This window comes from Centroberyx gerrardi, chromosome 16 (assembly GCF_048128805.1).
Source record: "Centroberyx gerrardi isolate f3 chromosome 16, fCenGer3.hap1.cur.20231027, whole genome shotgun sequence".
Classification (NCBI taxonomy): Eukaryota; Metazoa; Chordata; class Actinopteri; order Beryciformes; family Berycidae; genus Centroberyx; species Centroberyx gerrardi.
The window spans coordinates 910,543-923,477 of NC_136012.1; the positions used below are offsets into that span (position 1 = coordinate 910,543).

The 12,935-nt window shown below is 41.5% G+C and overlaps 1 protein-coding gene across 1 annotated transcript in view; it reads left to right on the forward strand.

Moving 5' to 3' along the window:
* The window catches only part of uvssa (UV-stimulated scaffold protein A), a 53,461-nt gene that overhangs the window by 8,925 nt on the left and 31,601 nt on the right, over window positions 1-12,935 (forward strand). The gene's annotated exons all lie outside the window — the stretch shown is intronic.

Below are 12,935 nucleotides of genomic sequence, written 5' to 3' on the forward strand. Positions count from 1 at the left end.
TCATAAGCAAAATCAATCATGGATATATATACATGGTTTTCTTATGAGCTCTTTGGGGGGAAAAGTATGTTAACAAACCAAAAGAGAAGAAAATGTACACAGACTTTGAACGTTTCATTGAATTACAGAGTGCTTACTGGTCAGATTGAGGGTTTCTGTTTTGGTTGTTGGCTGGTTTTACTGGTCAGATTGAGGGTTTCTGGTTTGGTTATTGGCTGGTTTTACTGGTCAGATTGAGGGTTTCTGGTTTGGTTGTTGGCTGGTTTTACTGGTCAGATTGAGGGTTTCTGTTTTGGTTGTTGGCTGGTTTTACTGGTCAGATTGAGGGTTTCTGTTTTGGTTGTTGGCTGGTTTTAATGGTCAGTTTGTGGGTTTCTGGTTTGGTTGTTGGCTGGTTTTACTGGTAAGATTGTAGGTTTCTGTTTTGGTTGTTGGCTGGTTTAACTGGTCAGATTGTTGGTTTCTGTTCAATGGTAGTAACTGTATCCAGATTTTACCCATGTTTACACACACACAAACACCAGAGCAGGTTGATGATTAGCATAGCTACTGCTAGTATGTAGACTGGCCAGCAGATGACAGCATTCTACTACAAATTAGCTGGAGGACAGCAATGTTTTATGCACAGTGAAAATAAAAAAATAAAAAATGAAGATTTCATAGGAAATGTCTTTGCATCGTCCTCTGAGAAACATACATATAGACATTTCAGCAGAGCAACAGAGTACAGGGAGCAGGTAGGGGATCCGTGTCTTGCTCAAAGGCACTTTGACAGCGATGCAGGTATCAAACCTTCAACCTTCCACTTACGGGATCATTTCTCTAACCACCAGAGCGTCCTGCCCTGTAGTTTTGATGTGGCATTAGTTAACAGTGCGAATCAATAGAAGTCCAGGGCGTGATATGAGGGAGAATGGGAGGTGATGGCATCTCCCTCACACAAGAGGATATGATGAGACACCTTATAAGATATATAGTATGCCTCATTCTAAAAGGCTTAGCATTGGAAAGGAAACAGTGGAAAGAGATGTTCATTAATGTGGAGACAGGATCCTGGCACTGCCTGTGTTGCTGGTATAGATTTTTACCAGGAGGGGGCATCATTATAAAGCATTTGAACTTGCAGATTCAAACCGTAGAGCAGGCTTTCACTGTTGAACAAGGCCGGTAACCATCTAGGAAGGTATAGCACAGCTTAACACCGTCTGGTCACAGGTCAAATAGAGTCCAGAGAACTCAATGGGGTCCTTAACACTGTGCCTGGGTGTCACCGGAAAATTGGAAAACTGAAAAATGACTATCCGCTGCTTTCACCAGCTGCCACAGCTCCCATCAGTGACCATTTTACAGTGCATATTTTGTGCCCTTCCTAGTAAGTGTTCAAAAACAGTCAATTGAAAATGCAACGGAAAACTGGTTGTGGCTGGAAGAGGCTACTAGCTCACTATCATACTACTTCATTGCTGTAATCAGTATGAAACAGTATGAACAGTGGCAGCTGGTCACACTTTATTGAGGTTCAGAATGGCATCACATATGAAAATGAACCAATACAACATCTTTAAAGTGCGGTACACATGTAGAGACAAATCAGATTCTTTTATACACCATGGAACAAAATAAGATTGGTCTAGATAACTGTATGAATAAATTGAGATAACGGGCTAGTATCATAATTAGTGGTGGGGACCTATTAGATACAGTCTATATCATATAGACATAGACTGATATAGTTTTGTCATTTATTCCCTAAAATGTACTAGTCACTAAAAAATAGCCACTAGTACTTATTTTTTAGTTACTAGACAATATTCTGCCAGCTACTAGTCATTATATAATGGATACTAGTTCTCCGATCTAAGCTATCTACAACATTTATTTTTGCTAGCAGTTTTTTCATTACACACTAGTCACTATTTTAATTAGCACTAGTCTCTAATCCAATTGTACTAGTTATTATTCATTAGTTACAAGTAACTATTAAAGACTAGTTGCTATTCCACTCTTCACTAGTGAATGCATTGTTCTAAAAATATGTCTAGTAAAAACCAAAATGTTTATCTTCATTTGGAATAAAACCTAGAAGTTATCAGAATACTACTAATCACTATTTAATAGGGGTGTCACGATTCTCCAAATCCACGATTCGATTTGACTTTCGATTTTAAGGTCACGATTCGATTCGATTTTCGATTTAAACATTTTTTTTTTCAGCACTGACGGCTATGCCATTGTTGACTATCGAGTCTTGATTTGTAAAGATCAACAGATCATTGGTTTTATGCCCTGACAACTGTCATTTACGTTTTCAAATTCTTCTTTAAAAAGATGGTATCAAGTGTGTTATAACAGCCTTTTTTTTTTTGGAATGTACCACACTAAGGCCATATGGTCAATTTTTTTCTAAGTTTTTCCATTTAAAAAAACACAACTTTCCCTTTAATTTGGTAGCCTACCAAATACATGGCAAGGCGATTCAGGGCGTCCTTACTTCAGTGTCAACATTCACAGTATGACAACAAAACAGATCCTTCCTATCTTGGCTAATGATAAGCTTTCAAAATACATACAAAACCCTCAGCGCTTCAGCCCACATAGTAATAAGATCAGACAATAATAGTCGCCAAACAAATATGGAAAAAGTCGCCAAACTTATATGGATAAAAGTCGCCGCAACCTGGCCAGTCCTCCTACCGACTCTTCGGCGCACTGCCACCCGGAAAACAGCGTCCGTCTCCGGCGGTGAGAGCAGGTAGGTCCCGCTGTTTAGTGAAGGTGATCTTGTGTCTTGTTTTATCAAACAAGAACAAGCGATTTCGATCAAAAGACTTCAACTCACAATGTCTTTGTAACTTTCCACTACATACGGCGGGTCAGGTTCTGTCTCACAGCACAATCTGACAGCTTCCAGAAGGTTTTAAAAGCGTGACGCTTAGCCGGCGAAGCCATTTTTACCGGTGGAGGACGACTAAACCCGGGGAAAATCAAATTTCTCAGTGTCACCAGATATACAGTATTTTCCGGGCCCTCGCACTTTGCGCACGTCGGGGTGTGCCGCAGCCGCCGCGTCGTTACTGGACACCGACCGATCGACGCGGCTCACAATTTTCAGTATAGAACATGTCATTTCCTGTGTTGCCAGTAGGTTGCGCTATGACCATAAGTAAATATTGGCCTGTAGATGTGTTCACGCCGGGACTGGCATCAAACATGTGAAGTTTGGGGCAGATTTGACCACGTACAGCCGAGTTACAAACCACTTCCTGTGTTGCCAGTAGGTGGCGCTATGACCATAAGTAAATATTGGCCTGTAGTTGTGTTCAGGCCGGGACTGGCATCAAACATGTGACGTTTGGGGCAGATTTGACCACGTACAGCCGAGTTACAAACCAGTTCCTGTTTTGCCAGTAGGACATGATACATGTGCCTACCAAATTTGGTACATGTAGGTGAAACGTAGAGCGATGAGCATTTTTTTGAAATTTTGTAGGGGGCGCTATTGAGCCATTTTGCCACACCCATGTGCAAGACCCATAAAATATTAAATTTTTCAGCACTTGTGAGGCATGTGGAAAGTTTGGTGAGCTTTCGAGCATCTTTAGCCCCTCAAAAATGCGATTCACTGGAGAGAATAATAATAATAATTAAAGCTGCAAGCAGCAATGATCGGGCCCTCGCACTTTGCGCACGTCGGGGTGTGCCGCAGCCGCCGTGTCGTTACTGGACACCGACCGATCGACGCGGCTCACAATTTTCAGTATAGAACGTGTCATTTCCTGTGTTGCCAGTAGGTGGCGCTATGACTATGATTGAAAATTGGCCTGTAGATGTGTTCAGGCCGGGACTGGCATCAAACATGTGAAGTTTGGGGCAGATTTGACCACGTACAGCCGAGTTACAAACCACTTCCTGTTTTGCCAGTAGGTGGCGCTATGACTATGATTTAAAATGGGCCTGTAGATGTCTTCAGACCAGGACTGTCATCAAACGTGTGAAGTTTGGGGCAGATTTGACCATGTACGGTGGAGTTACAGAGCACTTCCTGTGTTGCCAGTAGGTGGCACTATGACCATAAGTAAATATTGGCCTGTAGATGTGTTCACGCCGGGACTGGCATCAAACATGTGAAGTTTGGGGCAGATTTGACCACGTACAGCCGAGTTACAAACCACTTCCTGTGTTGCCAGTAGGTGGCGCTATGACCATAAGTAAATATTGGCCTGTAGTTGTGTTCAGGCCGGGACTGGCATCAAACATGTGACGTTTGGGGCAGATTTGACCACGTACAGCCGAGTTACAAACCAGTTCCTGTTTTGCCAGTAGGTGGCGCTATGACTGTAACGGAATATTGGCCTGTAGATGTGCTCAGGCTGGGACACTTATCAAACATGTGAAGTTTGGGGCAGATGTGACCACGTACAGCCGAGTTCCAAACCACTTCCTGTGTTGCCAGTAGGTGGCGCTATGACTGTAACTGAATATTGCCATGTTGATGTCTTGAGGCCATGACCCTTATCAAACATGTGAAGTTTGGGGCAATTTTGACCATGTACAGTCGAGTTACATAGCACTTCCTGTTTCGTGGCGAAACATGGAAATTCGACGCCTCGCCACGCCCACGCCGTTGGACGAAAACTCAAGCTCATATTAACTTTTAATCGTCAAGGTCTGTTACATACGCTGAGCAAGTTTGAGGTGGATCCGATTAACCTCCTAGGAGGAGTTCGTTAAAATATGACCCCTGTAAATGGCCAAAAATGCACAAAAATGCCACAAGAAATGCAAAATGGCTGACTTCCTGTTGGGTTTAGGTCATGGCACCCATTGACGTTTTTTTTAAGTCTGGACATGATACATGTGCCTACAAAATTTGGTACATGTAGGTGAAACGTATGGCGAGGGGTATTTAGTTGAAATTTTGTAGGGGGCGCTATTGAGCCATTTTGCCACACCCATGTGCGAGACCCATAAAATATTAAATTTTTCAGCACTTGTGAGGCATGTGCAAAGTTTGGTGAGCTTTCGAGCACCTTTAGCCCCTCAAAAATGCGATTCACTGGAGAGAATAATAATAATAATAATAATAATAATAATAATTCCTTGAAATACAATAGGGCTTCGCACCGGTCAGTGCTCGGGCCCTAATAATAATAATAATAATAATAATAATTCCTTGAAATACAATACGGCTTCGCACCGGTCGGTGCTCGGGCCCTAATAATAATAATAATTCCTTGAAATACAATAGGTCCTCGCACTGGTCGGTGCTCGGGCCCTAATAATAATTCCTTGAAATACAATAGGGCTTCGCACCGGTCGGTGCTCGGGCCCTAATTAGAAAAGAAACTAGTGGTTAATTAAAGGTTACTAGTAACTAATGTATAATAAGTAGAATTGGGTTAGAGACTAATACTAATTGAAATAGTGATGCACCAATATGTTTTTTTGAGGCCGATACTGATATATCGGCCGATACCGATATGCATTCTTGTAAGAATCTTAGTACAAATGCAATGCAATGCAAAACAAGCTAAGCTTTTCAGACAGGCCTATCTTAAAATACCGACCATGTTAGTTTTATTCTGTTGCTGATTTGACAATTGTATTAACTGACACACAATATCGGTCCGATACCAGCTATAGAGGAGTAATGCAGTTAGATAGTGTACAGCTATAGAGGTGTGATATAGTTTGGTAGTGTTCAGCTATAGAGGAGTGATGTAGTTTGATAGTGTTCAGCTATAGAGGAGTGATGTAGTTTGATAGTGTTCAGCTATAGAGGAGTGATGTAGTTTGATAGTGTTTAGAGGAGTGATGTAGTTTGATAGTGTACAGCTATAGAGGAGTGATATAGTTTGATAGTGTACAGCTAATGCGGGTGCCAAAACTGTCACCTTCGATTTGTTGATGTTTGGATTTTTATTGTATATTTTGATATGACCAAGATGCAACCAATCAGTATCAAAAAGAACAATAATATGACAGATTACAACAACCAACAACTAGACTCAAATGTTCAAATGGACCATGGCCACCTTTGATTGAGTTGGCTGTGTTTAGTTGGCTGATGGCTGGTGAAATTCTGAAGGTAATAGGAATTAACCAATGTCACTATTAACCGTGCCTTAAAACGCCACTGGCTTCTACCCGTAAGCATTGTAGAAGCTATCTCTATCCTCGGTTCTGTGCTCTTGAATAAAGCCTTACGTTTGCACGAGTGAATCACGTTGTTTGTGTGTTTGTGAGGAGGCTACATTAGCTAACAGAGAGGAGACAACATCCCAGCCTTTAATCCACCACAAAGTGCCTTAAATAAGCTGTGTATAGGAACATTTTGAATACCTCAAAAATGACCGGGGGTTGTTAGAAGACTGATGTCCAATTTGCAAAACCTGCCAACGAAAAGTGGCTGCCAGTGGGTCAAACACATCTAACTTGCTGCGGCATCGTCCAGATCACCATCCATCCTTGCATGATTAAGACAAGGTAATGAAAGAAAGTTGAAGCATCTTTAACTTGGTGGTAAATTGCTTAATGAAACATAAAGCTGGTAGGGAATTTATATAAAATTGTCACTTATAATCAACAAAGTAACAGTAAGTTAAGAGTCGGGCTTTCAATGTAACGTAAGCCAACATCAACAAAGCAGGAGTATTGCGCAATCCATCCTTTACTTCGCTGTTATAGACGCTCACCAAAATGGCTATCACCTAGTCCAAACAAAGTTAAAATATTCCCATCATTTCACAGGCTAGGTGTAAAAGACTAACTTATTACAGTTACAAATCCAATCCATCATTTTTTTTATTTTCAAAAGGCAACTACTGTGAATTCTAAACCGCAAAAACATACTTTTTCCCACCATATTTAAATGTGTTTTCAATATAGAGTACATGTTTTTAAAAGAAAACGCGACAGATATGGGACAAGACTAGGATTATCCCCAGAGCACCACAGCTGCAGAAACCTACAGAGGAAACACTGAGATGTCATTATGCTATTGACTTATTTGCGAAACTGTAAATGCATAATACAAATTCTTCAGCTGTCTAATTAAAACATATAATAAACAACAAATAAAATTCTTCAGCTGGGTAATTAGAACATACAAGAAATTAACAAATTCCTCAGCTAGACAATAAAAAAGGTGTGGGATAGGCAACCTGTACATGGAGCAGCAAGTGACTTTCCACAATATCCTTGTGATGACCAAAGAAGTCTGTATATGAAAAATATACACTCAACGCGTGTAAGGTCATAACCCTCCAAGGCTTTTATGTCAATGAATTTCTGAGCGGACTTAAACTCAAACTTAAACACTTCTGGATGACTTAATGGAGCAAAGGGCAGGATAACTGCCAGTAACTTTTTAATTCAACATTTATATTCTGCCATGCACGTCACTGCTGGATGGCACCCTTGGCAATCTATAGACCTGCCTCCACTGATATGAAGGGCTTTGTAGACAATTCTTTGTAAGAGTAGTAAGTTCTTAAAGTAAATCTCTTTTGCTGAACATTTGGTCCTGTGACGGTTTTCTGGGCCACTTAATTTAAAAAGTATTATGCTACTAAAATAGGAGCATTGCAGAACCCTGCAGTTCTGTCTAGCAATATCACAAGCACATGGCATGTGCTCTATTTTTCTGAGCCCCTGATCACTATAAGTGCTGGGAGTTGAATATTTAATTCATAATTTCAGCACATTTATGGATCTGGTGTGTCTTTGTTTGTGCTCTTAAAACCATCACTTTGGGTTTGACTGAACAGTTCAGGTGAAACACAGCTGAGGATTATGCTGGAATAAAACAACAACAACCTTTATTATAACACTTTAGTTACAAAGTTACAAAGTACTTAACAATCAAGAGAAGTAGAAAATGAAACAAATTGACACTAGGGTTGTCACGATACTAGAATTTCTAACTTCGATACAATACTCATACCATTTTAATACCATTTTTGATACCACGGGGGAAAAATGAATTTTCAATCTTTTTTTTTTTAATATAGTTTTCATGTTAAAATATAATTTTAACATGAAAACAATATTTTAAAGTTGTCTGAGATCAAACAACACATTTTTGATTGACAGGTGTCGATCGCCGTCATGATTTGCTCTTTTTTATTGAGGGGAGTGAGCTTATACTGCACAAGCATGTGAAACATCATATTGCCTCCTGGCCTCTGCAGCATAGACTGTAAGCAACTAAGCAAAAAACACAGACACAGAGACCCAAACTAGTCCCTTAATATCCGACAACACAGGGGGAAATCCCAGTGCAAACGAGACAGATGGATGGACAGACAGACAGACGCACGCTTCTCCATAACGTAGGCCCGATAAAACTCATTCAAAACTTTGCACTTACACAGCAGATTACCCCTGCTCTAGTCATCAGCCTATCAGAACACTTTTAGCTTGTTGAAGCAACAGATACCCACCAATGATAGGGAAAAATCAGCAGGGCTAGAGTTAGTGGATTATTATTGACAGAATGATTTTAATCGGACATTTCAACGTCCGGTCGAGCCTTCTGACCGGGCCCGGACAATGCATCTGAAAACCGGACAGTCCGGTCGAAAACCGGGCATCTGGCAAACCTACTTGATAACGTTAGCTAGCTCTGTAGCTAACGTTTGGTTTGCTAGCTAAACTAAAATGGATGATGTGCAGGGTACGTTAACGTTTATGATAAATGTTTAATGCTTCAGTGATGTTGAAACAGGAGCTTTCGCTAACCTCTCGAAATTCTTTATACAGACTGGCGTGTCGGTCCTTAAGGTGCTTCGCCAAGTTTGACGTGTTACCCCCCTTCGTCGGCACCACTCTGTAGCATTGTTTGCTGACTGAGGCAACAACCCAGCTGACTGCTACTAGTGAGAGGAGGGGCTGTGGGCAGCGGTGCAGGGTGTGTGTGTGTGTGTGTGTGTGTGTGTGGGGCTAGTGGAGGCGGAGAAATAATATGTTTGATTTTTCATTAAGAGAAAGCACTGGTATCGATAGTGTTGCAAATGAGTATTGTATCCGTTTCAAATTTTTAGTATCGATACTTATCGAAGTATCGATACTTTTGACAACCCTAATTGACACAGATCTCCAGTTCCATCACATTTCCTCTTTTAAACTGTCTCTACTAAATTGTTCTTCAACTCCACACCATTGGCATTTTTTTTACTTTTTCAACCAGGGTACATTTAGTCTTGGGCCCCAGACTCATTGAAACATCCTAGCACACATCCTAGCATGGATGGCCCTTTAAAAGTTCTCTGTCTTTGTCCTATCTCCTCCTAAAACGTCTCTGTTCATTTCTGCGGGCTCCCAAAGGAAAGTAGGGTAATAGAGACAGAGAGAGAATATGGAAATATTAATAGTGAAGGCATTTGGGAGAGGAGAGATAGCAAGGCACTGCCATAATGCATAATGCATCAGAGACAGTGAGGGAAGGAATTGGGGAGCAAGGGGGAGGATGTAGCGATTCAATCACCTCACTACCATTAATGTGCCCCATAGCTTGACAGCTGATATGTCTGTCTGGCTGCCTCTCTATCTAGCTTAGCATCATTAGCCTGCTGCTCTATAGAGCTAGCTAGCCCAAGATGGAGGCACATTATGCAAGCTAACTGCAGTGTTGTCCTTCCAGCTAGACATTCTCAATGAGAGCCTCTGAACGAATATCATTATTTCCAAATAATAGTTAATTCAATTTTAGCAGTGTATAAATGAATATTCCCCCTTATATTAAGTCATATGGCTCAGTTGAATCTACGCTGCATTTTCACCCACATTTTCCAGATTTCCTGGGGGACACTGTAATTGGAGCTAATTGGAGCTGTTGTTGTTGTTGTTTTTTTTTGGGGGGGGGGGGGGGGGGGGTAGTACATGCCACATACTTGCAGTGCTGAGAAACAGAAAATAAAAAAAACTACAAATAGAGAAAGGAAGAGAAAATCCAGCTTCGGGGGTTTAAAGGAGCAATGAATCCAAAACTGCTTTATGTTTTTGGAAGAAAAAAAAAAAGCATAAAAGTTGTAGTGTGTGAATCCATCTTTAGCCGAACAGAGAGGCAGAGTGACAGTGACAGAGCGCTGGGCGTCTCGCTCTGCCTGGTTATCACTGTCAGGGACCAGTCTGCTGCACCAGCAGGCCCAGCACTGCGATAACCACACAACTTACAGCCCCTTTATCATAATTAGCTTTTCCTTTTTAGCCTTAAAAGGCCTTCCATTACTGGGTCCCTCTCTATCGGCCCACTGACACACCACGCGATTGGTTTCTCTCTCAACCTCCTCTCAATATAGTCCTCCACAAAGGGGCGGGGGTGGGGTGGGGGGATGGAGAGAGAGAGACAGGAGAGGAGAGAAAGACAGAGGAGTGTTGTGGAGGCAGATAGAGAGGGATGTATATTGAATGAGAGAATTGAGAGGGAGGGTTGAGCTGAAAGAAGCATTTACATGAAGCTGGGTGAATATTGAGAATGGGGATGTACACAAGGCCATTCTCTCATGGTTGACTGTTCAGTGCGTTGTCTAAATGAATATTTGTACAGATTGGTTGCATATGGTTATCAATGATGGTGTCAGTGAGGGCAGAGATTGTCGCAGTTCAAATGTTGTCATGCTTGTTTGGCTAGTTCCATCTTCCTGGCTGGTAGAAAACGCTGGATGGAGCCATGCTGCCTTCATTGACCCAGACAGTGTAGCAGGGTCAATTGACTTTAAACAGAGCTGTTAGAGCTCTACTTAGTTCACTTCGAATTATCTTTTTTTTTTTTTTTTTTTTTTATTAATAAAAAAATAATAATACGACACAAAACACACGGAAGTGTCACAGAAACATAAATATGTAGAAACATCAGAAAAGAGAAGAAAAATACTGTAATCATACTGTACAACAAAGTATATTAACTAGACAGAATGGCGATCAAAGCCCAGTTATAAGCAAATACCAAACAAAAAACTAAGAAAAAGTTACAGAATTTCTGACCGATATTTGCAAATGCAGGTATAATCATATATGCATAGTGTGGCGATCTGCGCCTTTAAGGACGCACCCCCCCACGTCACGCACACACACCCATAGACGGTTCAAGGCCTGATTTCAAAAGCACTATGGCGCGTACTTACCACAGACACACAAGAAAGTGGCTAGACCGTCCGAGTGTCCGCCGTTAGCCTGCCAACCCCTGGCAGCGCGTAGAAGTCCGCCATTTGCTAGACCGCCCGTCCTACAGACCGGATCCACCGCTTCTTCACTTCACACGCCATTTATACACCAACCCGCCGTTCATCGCCCGGTCCGACTATTCCCGGGAGCCGGCTACCTGCTACCTCGCCCGAACCGGAGTAACGTTGTGGAGGTAACCCCGGGTTTTCCCCGGAGCAACTCACACAGATGCATTACACTGACGAGAGGTTACACTCGGACTCAGATTCGGGAGCTCAATTGTTGCAGTACTGTGGGAATCAAGGAAGTCTCGAGTAGAGAACTCAGATACATTGACACAGACTGACTATACTGAAGAACGGACTATTGGGGTTGGGTTGCACTGTATTGAATTATTGTTTGGTTGGTATTTGCACTGTCTTTATTTGTATAATACACTGTGGGGAATATTGCATTTGCTGTGTTGTGTGTTTTATGTTTGTGGCTGCATTTGTGTGTACAGGTAGCTAAGGGATTGGTACCTGCTATCCATTCCTTTGTAGGGTTTTTGCTGGCTGTATTCGTACCATTATATTTTGTCAGACTAAAGACTCTGACTGGCACCCCGGCTTAACCGCCAGCGACCGCTACAATATACATATATTAACATACATAAAGTTACATAAAAGAACAGAAAATAATAAAATATAGTATATATTATACTCTCCATTTACAATTTTTTATAAATAAAGGCCAATAAAAAAGAGTGTGGAAGTTCCAAGTGGAAAACAGGAAAAGAAGAATACAAAAACAAATAGGACATATCTCATCAAAGCTCAATATCCCAATTATCTTAATGACGTATGTCAATATTTAAAACAAAAAACATGTTAATGGCCAAATTAGAAAAGTCAGTGTTCATCCCCATGCCCGAATACTCAAATGTTCGGTTTCTATTACCCATTTTTAACTGAGAATAGACCGTCAGTGTTGGTAGTGATGGTGAAGCTATCGTAGGTGTACCAAAGGTGATTAACACAGTCCACCAGGAAGCGCCCTTTCTATCTATAGTAGTTCTATGGCTGTCTCAACAGAGCCCATATAGTTGAGTTGGAAATGTCACAACATGTTAATAGCAACACATCTCTAATGCTGTGTATCGACCTGGAAAATCTCTTCACAGTGCTAGCTGGATTAGATTACCAAGTGCTAGTGTTGATTGGTAGTTTTACTACACTGAATTAAATTATTGGTTTAACTAGTTTAGTAGTAATGTATTCATTTTTTTTCCATTTTGAAGCACAGTTTAAGGCATACTGAGTAGGATTTTCCGCATTGTGGCTCCCTGCGGTGCCAGAAAAGTAAAAGTACAGCGAGGTGAAACACCAAGCAGACAAGGTACGTTCCAGAACAGAGTGAATCTGGTGTTAGCTTTCACCCGTTGGCGAGTATTGAAGGAGAGGATGGGGAAGAAGAGCGACGCAGAGTTAGCCTGTTTTCTTTTGGGCAGGTAGGTGTTGCTAGCTATATCAGCTTTTCACAAAGAAAAGCTGCTACAAAGAAGCTACGCTAACGACAGTAGCTAGCTGCCAGCTCACCACACACACTATCTCTGACCAGAACTCCAGTTAGTCTGTATTAGAGTTTGGGATCGCTACTGTAGCCAGCGTGGCTTTTAGATATTAAATGATTCAGCAGTGGTTTTGGCAGGTGGACACGCCCACTGCCAAAAGGTTGACACCCAGAAACTGCCCAAACATTCAGAAATAAGAAAATCCAGGCAGGAGGCA